Source organism: Cebus imitator, unplaced genomic scaffold (genome assembly GCF_001604975.1).
Source record: "Cebus imitator isolate Cc_AM_T3 unplaced genomic scaffold, Cebus_imitator-1.0 Scaffold291, whole genome shotgun sequence".
Lineage (NCBI taxonomy): Eukaryota > Metazoa > Chordata > Mammalia > Primates > Cebidae > Cebus > Cebus imitator.
In genome coordinates, this window is record NW_016107606.1 from 3,504,563 (window position 1) to 3,514,582 (window position 10,020).

Below are 10,020 nucleotides of genomic sequence, written 5' to 3' on the forward strand. Positions count from 1 at the left end.
TAGAGATTAGGTGACCTGTGCAAGGTCTTCTACAAGAAATGACAGGATTAGAGTCCTAGTCATCTTAGCTCCCTAAAAAATGTTCTTTCTTCTCTATCATGTATCTTACTCAAGAACCAGAACTCTGGGGTCTTTACACACTGAGGTATTGCATAGATCATGCATGTATCCATTTATCAACTAACATCTGTGTGCTTGGTGCCAAGAGTGCCAGAATGGATGAGACAGACAGCCTGTACCCAAGAAACTTACTGCACATGCCCCCTGGACTTTTCTGATGTCCCTCAAAACCCAGCAAAGAGCCAGCTGCCTCCTCCTGTCCCCACCCCAGCCCTGGGTGAGGCAGTTCAGGTCTGCTGTTGCATATTCCTCATGCCACTTTCTCTGTTCATTACAGAAACCACACTGTTGACAGAGGCAGGGCTGTGGGGCCAGCAGATTAGAGTGTATCATTTTGAATCTAAGCTGCATCCTCCACAATCAATGGTCTCTGCTGTCCCAGAGATTTGTGTTTGTTTGGGGTTAGGGGGATTTGCTCGGATTAGCATAGAGATTGTCTGTGCACCGGGGAAAGGGGCCCAGCGACTGCCGATGGACCAGCTGGAATGCAGTCAGCTCGGCTCCTCCCATGAACCACAGCTCTGGAGTGACACAGCGCTTCTGCTGGCTCCAGCAGCAACAGGCGCCTGCCTCTAAGCACGGCGGTGGGAATGACATCTTTTGGTTATCTGATCACTCTCCATCACTGAAACTCTTTAGGAATAATTCCAGCCCCCTCTCCAGCAGCCAGGGCTATAAATAAAGATTCCCTGGGGATTCTGAATCCTGCCCTTCCTTCATCCTGGCTGTCTCTGTGACTCATTCCACAAGCCAATTCTTATTCCATCTTCTTGATTACAGGGAGGGAGGAGTGAACGTCTGTGCGTATCTGCCTGCATGCTGTGTGCATTGTCTTGGTTGCAGTCCATATGCATGCATGTGTGTGTCTGTGTGCACATGTGTGCTTACCTGTGACTCAGTGTTTAAGCTTAGAGGGCAGAGAGGTGGCTGGGCACGGTGGCTCACACATATAATCCCAGCACTTTAGGAGGCCGAGGTGGGTAGATCAGTTGAGCTCAGGAGGTCGGGACCAGCCTGGCCAACATATGGAGAACATGTCTCTACTAAAAATACAAAAATTAGCTGGGCATGGTGGCGAGCGCCTGTAATCCCAGCTACTCATGAGGCTGAAGCAGGAGAATCACTTGAACCCAGGAAGCAGAGGTTGCAGTGAACTGAGATCGTGCCACCACTGCACTCCAGCCTGGGCAACAGAGCAAGACCCTGTCTCAAAATTAATTAATTAATTTAATTTAATTTTAATTTTAAAAATTAAAAAAATAAAGGGTAGAGAAGAGATGCATTCCTTATACAGGTTTCAGTTTGGCAATGTTAGCTAAGGCTCGATAGTAAACCACATCTACATTTATTAAGGCCCTTTTTGGGCACTATCCTATGCTAAACAAGGTGAATAAGTCACAAGCTCCATCATCCTCATAGACTACAACTGCTTAAAGCAAATAAAATCCCTGAAGTGGTGGTAGCAGTTGAGAGCAGCATTTCATAAAAAGAAAACCCTCACCTATAACAGAGAAGAGTAAACAAAACACTCCCTTACTGAGTTCCTTTTTCCCTGTGTTAGACACTTACTAAGTGCCACATAATTCATTCCTTACAGCAGCGCAAGAGAGTTTCCCATCCCAGTTTTCAAATGTGAGAAAACAGGCCTAGAGAAGTTAAATAAGTGGTCTAAAATCACACAGACCACATGGGCCCAAGGTGAAATGTGAATTCAGGGATTTGGGGCAGAATCTTAAAGGTCATCTCATCTAAACCTCCGTCTAATGCCTGCATCTAATCCTACAAAACTCGTGAAAAGTGGTCATTCAGCGCCCTGGTCAGAGAAACTCGACCCTCAAGAGAAGAGTTTCCACCTTCAGGCAGTACCAGCCTCTAGGAAGCTCTCCTCTGTGTTGAGGCCAAATCTACCCCCTTTTTATGTCTACCCACCCAAGTTTTCTTATGCCCTCTGGAGCCAATAAAGCAGTTCTATTTCCTCCCCCTTATCACTGCCTTTCAAATAAGTCATCTACTGTTTCCTTACCTGGCCAGGCCATTCCACATTTGAAGTTATTTTAAATCCCTAAATATTTGTTCATCACTGTATCCTTCATGCTGGTACCCACAGTGCTGCCACATCTAGGTTAGGTAAATATCAGTTGAGTGAATGAAGAGATACATGAGCTGTTTCAGGGTAGATGGTGCCATACGTTGCTTTATTAAGTCTTTTGTCTTCATTAAAGATTGCCTGGTTGCCAGGAACAGTGTATTCTGGCTACTTCAATAAAAATTCAGGTATGATGGAGGGATTCAGAGGACTCTAAAGACAGCTAAATGTAGAACGATTACAGGGGCTTGTGGAATGAGAACAATACCAGAAAGCTTTTCTTTCTCTCTCTTTGTCGCTCTCTCTCTCCCTGTCTCTGTCTCTACCCCTTTCTCCTCTCCCCCCACCCACCCCCGTGTTCTACCTACCTTCATTTTGTGTATCTACTACATTCTCTTCTTAGCATGTAAATTTTCTCTATTGCACATGGCTCAACACAGCAGCTATCCCAAAGACATACCCCCACACAGCTTCATGTCGGTCAGCATCTAAATGACAGAGACTCTGTGTCTTAATAGAGAGGCATCGATTGGTCAAGTGATCACTCCTAGATCTATCAATCAGCAGTGGTTGTCAGGCAGTGGAGAGGAACCTCCTAGTACAAAACGTGGCTGCATTAGGCATCTCTTTAGCGAGGTTTCGAAGGCTGCCTTGGAGAGGAGGGGAGAATCTTTGGGAAGGAGTATGAGTGAATAGAATAGAAATGCTGACATCTCTTGTACGCCTTTAAATATCAATATTATAAATGGATCTGAGAGGTCAGGATGCTCTCAGAGAAGTATGTCATCCTTAGGATGTCCAGACATGGGCTCTAGAAACTGGAGGCTTTCAGAACTTCGTGCACCTGTGAAATTCTGATTCAGGGCCACGAAGCCCCGGAAAGCCTGACTAGTGGCGTGGGTGGCCCAAAATGGCTGAGGCTTCTCTCTTGCAGAAGAACATTGCACTGGACATATCTGTGGCTCCTTAGCATCTTGTCAATGATTCTGGCCATCTCTGGAAACACAGAAGATCCAATCCACAAGTGCATAACACAAAAACAGCTCATTTTTTTCCTCCCTGTATGCACAGAGAAAGTTTGTATGTGTTCAGAGCTGAAGATTATGCAGTAGGGAGGGGATGAAGAGGAGGGGACTATGGAAATGTGACTGTTTCATTTTAAAAAAGTGAATAGACTTATAGGCAGAAAGCCCCTTACAGATCATCTAGCCCTGTAGTCATCAAAGGATGTGCCTCAGACCTCTAGGGTTTCCCAGAAGAACCTCCAGGACCAAAAGAGGAGGTAGCAGGAAAGTGTTCAGGAATCCTTCCTGGGTAGACAGGATTCCACCCACCAGCATCCTCTGGCAGCAGTGCAATTCTGCTGTTCTTAGTTTTATATGTTGGGTTGCTATGTATTGTTTCAATGGTTTATAGGTGAGGAAACTGATTGCAGAGAGGTAGAGCAATTTGCCCAGGGTCAGACAGTGCTGCTTCCCAGCTGTGCTGACTCCCAGAGCTCTCTTTCTGCTGGCACAGGTCACATTGAGACAAAAAAGAGAACAATTATTTCTGACAAGGAAAACTGTCATGAGAGCTAACCATCTGTGTCTTCCACCTGCACAAAGCATCAGGCATTCACTATTGACATGTTTCCATCACCCAATAGCCTGATCATACAGCTGTGCTTGGTAGTATCCAAGCTGTAGAACAGGGATGAACTTGTGGCTTCAGGGCTCAAGCTCTCTAAACTGCCAAACTTGCTCCTTGGGTGTCCGTTCATTTTGCAATTAGCTAATTGGCAAAGGGACCCTGTAACTGTTAGGGCAATTTAAATGCAATCAACAGAACTCAACTCCAATGAAAGAGAGAGAGAGGGAGAGAGAGAAAATGTTGAGAAGCTCTCCAAACTAACAATATCAAGATGTCGTGGCTGGAATAAATGACAGCCAACCAATCTTCCCAAGATTCAAGGTCCTAGGAGAGGGAGACAGACTGGATAAGCTCAGTTCACATGAATACCTCTTCACTGGCCACTGACATTCTTGTGTGCCAGTGGCTGGTTCTAGGCTTTCCGGGCCACCGTATTTACTGGTACTCTTGAGCCAAGTCTTGACTTGTTATTCAAGCAAGCTCTCTATCTCACAAGTGGCCCTTGCTCCTTCTCTTTTTTCCTCCTTCTAACTTGGTTCTTGTCATGCCTCTACTCTTATAATCAAAAGACCCACCTCTTATCAAATTCCCAAGAAGAGTTTCCCTGAGTTCTCAGTGTCTTGCAGCCTGGCATGATGATTCTTTTATTTGACTCACACATGTAATTTTCTACCATGTCTTCTCTTCTAGGAACTTCAGAGAGGTTTCTTTAGGATTGAAACAGAGGGCAAGATGCAAAAAGTGTTACATCCAAAATTATCCCTTCTCTAACAGGCCATCCGAGAATTAGACTCAAACTTAGAGTCAGTTCAGTATAAGACTTAAAGGGCAACTCTTGTCCTCCACCTTGGTTGAAGAAATTTAGCCTAGCGCAACAGTCAGTGCCAACATATGCTCTCACTGGTTCTCCTAGAAGGCCTACAGGGACTCCATATAAACAGGACCTCTGTGTCAGAGTCCCTGCAAGAGGACACAAATTAGACCCTCCCCATGGACTTGGCTGCAAAAACACTTAAACACATAATGTCCAAAGCTACTTCAAGCTCTAAAAGTCTATGACTCCCTGATGATGCGAATGGAATTTATTTCTTAGAAGACGGTGACGAACATCTTACTCAATGAACCATAATTCACTTCACCAGATTCCAGAGACTTCCTGGCTGGTTCTTGAGAGAACTCCCATGGTGCTGAATTTCTGCCACTTGCCTGGGAGTTTATGACATCAGACAGCAGGGTCTAACCTGACCTGTGGAGGAAATTGTTTTCTGCAGTATGAGGCAATAGGTTCATATATACCCTCAATACCAAACACATCACTTTCTAGTTGACTCAGGCCAATTGACCAGTGGATGAGTGATTGCCGATGGTTGAATGAGTTGATTACTTGCAACAGAGAGAAGTGGTCTGTGCCATCTTCTCCACAAGAAGCCTTTGTTATGGCCTAAAGCCAAAAATAAATAAAAAGAAAAAACCAATTTAATTATGGATGTAGAATTAAGCTATGCTTCAGGATTGGGATGCAAAAAATAATTGATTGTCCCATGTAAGTGAGGAATATTTTTCCAATCCCTAAATGGCATGCTATTATGTTTGGGTTGAAAACTCATATGCCAGAAATTTGAAAACTTAATTCCTCATGCAAGAGTGTTGAGAGGTGGGACTTTTAAGAGGTGATTAGGTCATGTGCAAGGATTAATGCCGTTATTCAGGAAGTGGGTTTGTTATTACGGAAGTGGGTTCCTGATAATAGGATAAGTTTGTCCCTTTCCCCTCTCTTGTGTAGGTTTTCTTGCCCTTTCAACTTCAACTGTGGGTTAATACAACAAGAAGGGCCTCCCTAAAATCAGGCCCCTTGACCTTGGGCTTCCCAGCCTCCAAAAGTGTAAAAATAAATCTCTGTTCTTCATAAATTACCCAGTCTGTTATATTCTGTTATAGCAGCACAAAGCAGACTAAGATATGGTTTTTTCTCCAAAAATGGGAGTGGTTTTTCACCAATCTAGCCACACTGGTTCTTCTTTTTAAAAAAAATGTATTGCCGGGCGCTGTGGCTCACACCTCTAATCCCAGCTCTTTGGGAGGCAGAGGCAGAAGGATAGCTTGAGCCCAGGAGTTCAAGACCAGCCTGGGCAATATAGTAAGACCCTGTTCTCCACAAAAAGGAAAAAAACAAAAAGACAAAAAAAAATGTATTAACTATGTAATCTGTGACCATAAAACACAGACAAGTCAGCCAAATGAACTAGAAATGTTCAAATCTACCACCGTGCAATCCAAAACACTATTTGAGATGGGCTTGCCATCTTGAATAGAGAAAGGACTCCCATATATATGACTGAAAAGGCAGATGCTTTTGCACATAATCAACTGTATCCTCCGCTCAGTTGCACAACTCACTGTTGTGAGTGACAGGCTGGAATCTTGAAATTAATTTCTTCTGGCTGGTTCTTAGTAGCTCAGCACACCTGGGAGTGTTTGGCTATTACACCTGAAGTGTTTGTAAGAGGGGAAAGAAAGTTGGAAGCAGAAATTGTACATCTCAGCTGCTCTCTCATCAGAAGACGCAGGACCAAGTCAGCCCAGCCCACACTGAGAATGCTGAGTAAGATCAGAGTCACAGACTGTCGGAACAGGAAAGAGACTGGGAGAGCAAGCAGTCCAAACAAGAAAGTGATGAGAATAAATAACAGTAACAATAAAAATAATAATAGTGAAATTTATTTATTTTTCTGGAGATTTTTGCCAGATGCCTAGCCAGCATCCACATCAGCCTTCTTCTTTCTTAATAGAACCTCAATCAACTTCCCTCCATCTAGCCTCAGGTGAAAGTGACTGTAGCCATCAACTCCAGGGTGAGTTCCATTGGTCAAATTCTTATAACCAGTGATCGGTCACAACAGGCATGTGACCCAATTCTGGCCAATGAGACAGAAGCAGGTATTTGCCAATGGGATTCTACAAAAGAGTTTCATTTCAAATAGAGAATCTCAGGAGAGACATCCTTTTTCTTCCTCTGGACACTAACACTAATACATCTGGATGTGATGCCTGGAAGTGATGTAACCATCCTGCTATCAGCCTAAGGTTGGAGCCAATGCTCAGAACCACAAAACAGAAATACAGGAAAACCCAGGTCTTTCATGACACCACTGAGGCAATTATTTAACCAACCTTGAAGACATCCTCTTCCAGAACTTCAGTTTAAATAAAGCTATTGCACATTCTTTTTTAAGCCACTTTAAGCTGGAGGTTTGATGAGCTGCAATCAAAAACCTCCCAAGTTAGACAGTGTTTACCATGAGCCAGCCTCTGTGCTTGGAACTCTACAAGCATTATTGCACTTAACCCTTGTGACAACCCTCTGAGATCAATATTATTATTGGCCTCATTATACAGTTGAAAAAGACTAGGGCTTAGAGAGATTAAAAGACTTTCTCAGAATCAATTCATAGATATAGAGACTAGATTCAAAATTTAAGCAGTCTGACTCCAGGGTCTGTGCTTTTAATCTCCATTTTATGCAATCCAGAAAAGGGAAGAACTTGCTCTAAAAAACAGAGTAAGTTAGTATCATTCAGGGATTAAAACTGAGATCCAGCAATCTTTCAATGCTTAGGTAATGACGATGATTTTGGAGAGCAGGAGCTAGTGTAGCCACTGCCACCGCCTTAAACCGAGGCATCCTTTCTCATGGGACCCATAGACTGCCTTAAATGCCTGGCTCTTTTTTCTAATCGTTGACCACATTCTCTGGTTCTCTATGCTCATCTCCCTTCCACCTTCTTTTGCATTTCTGCCTTTTCAGCTCATTAATTGACTTTTTGTAGCCATTAAAGAGAGACATGTGAACCTCCTGGAAAATCCCCCATGACAGGAGTGATCCTTGCCAATGAGGAGTTTTTACCAGCAAGGAAATTAAGCTGTCTGCTGGGAGCATGGAGGATGAGTTGGCAGGTCTCCCATGCTAAATGGTTTCATCTAGATTCAGTGAGTCTCCCAAGCCAGGTGACAACTCAACAGTGCCCAGCAGTTCAAGGCATAGGAAGAAAGCAAACAGTTGAAGCTGTCTCATGCTAAGGATAAGTCACAGGGGGCCCTGCCACAGGGACCTCATAGGCCTTGGATTATCCATGAGCAAGGAGACATATTGATGATGGCAATGTCATCATGGTAATAAAACAAACAGGAATGGAAAGCCCACTCTTACATTGCAGGGTGTTGTGATTATGAGCGTGGTCTTATAATTAAGCAGATACAGACCTACAGATCTGCCTCTCAGTTCAGTTACTTGCCAGCTGATAAATTAAAAAAAGAGAGTAATGGAACTTTCCCTGAATTAAGTTTCCTCCTCTGTATATATGAGTAGGATGGTTGTGGAGATTAGATATGATGAGTATAGTGCCCAGCACCTAGTAATACTCAATGCTTTCTAAGATAATGATATTGACTTCAAAGATGATCATGATCATGATCATGATGAAAAATTGAGTGGATACATAATATGTGTTAATTCTCATGATCAAAGATTCTCCTTAATAACAACTCAAGACAAGTGTCAGACTCATTCAAAGAAACTCTCTGCCTCTGTTTTGCCCCATGTTACCATGTTTCTTCCCTCCTTATTGAAAGTACGATTCAGTACACTTGAGCTTTAACCAAACCATCAAGCAGCTCTTCTGTGGTTGGCTACAAAGATGATTTCCCATTATATCAAGCTGTGTTAATGGTGAACACCCACCTCAGCTAAGTACAGACAATTAGTCAGGGTACCTATGGAGTTGGAAAAGATAAAGCAACACATATATAGTTAATATCAATAGAGGATGTTGGTTACAGGACAACTAAGCTTCAGTGTTCAAAGCTATTATAATGATCTTATCAGCTTGATGTTGAAAAGACTTCAACTATCCTTACTCCAAGATTTCCCCAGGATTCCATCTATATCCACGATTGAGTCTGGTGTGGTTATCCAGTTGACCAAAATACACATGCCTTGTTTTACATGATTTTGAGGGAGACTTGCACCCAGACTTCTAAATCAAGTGGTATAAGTCAGGCCGTGTTTAGACTACAATTTGAGCACTGCATGGGTATCATATTTGGTTGGTTTTGGATACCTACTTGTTTACCTGAACTTTGGTTTACATGAAGCTATTACACTTCCTTTTTTAAACCACTTTGAGCTAGAAGTTTGATTAGTTGCAGCCAAAAACATCCCACATCTCGTCATGTGCCAGCCTCTCTGTGTAGAGGTGGAATATACAGACGTCATCTAGTGCAGGGTTATAACTATGCTCCATGGAGCCGTCGCATTTTGGTGGAAGTACCAACAAGGGTTTGGAGATGAGGAAGCAGTAGAGTTCACAGAATTCTAGGATGCCTAACCCTCATTGCAAGCAGTGCACCTATGTCTGTTTTCCATTTTGGGCTTACAAATAATATCATTCATAACTTTTAAAAGAGGTTTGTAAATCACCCTCCTGATTGAACCCATTTATTTTTCAGGAGAAAAATATGCAGCCAAGAGAAGTCAAGACTTGCCCAAGGTTGCACAGCTAGCTACTAATAAAATCTGACTAGAATTCCAGGCTTAGAGATTAGCACACATGCCTAAAAAGGGCTATTGGAAGCATTTTTTTTTTTTTTTTGCAAACATACCCTTCAAATCTTCATGGTCATCACAGTACACATCGACAAACATTACTGTCATATACCTACTATGAGTATGTGGTACTTGTATTTGGCACCTTAGAACTTAGGAGAACAGAGTGTGGGGGTGGTATCAGAGAATACTTCATAGAAGAACTAATGCCTGAACAAAGTTTTGAATAGTGGATATGAGTTCCCCAGATGCAAAAGGGAAGTAATGGAGTCTAATTGGAGTAGGCTCCTTCAAACATGAAACCTATTTGGAATTGACAACTATGTTATAAACGTAAGGTATATTATTCTTACCAAATTACCATGTATATCAGTAGAGTCTAGTCAGGAAGCAAGAAGCATATTAGGTATTTCGAATAGAGGGGATTTAATCCTGAAACCTAGTAATAAACTGTTGAAAATAATAGAATAACAGAAAAAAAATGGGAAAGGAGAAGTAGCCCAGAGAGGAGGAACTGCAGAAAGTAGCTACCCCTCCTAGGGCTGGAGCAAAGATAAGACTATATTATTATCTAAGCCCA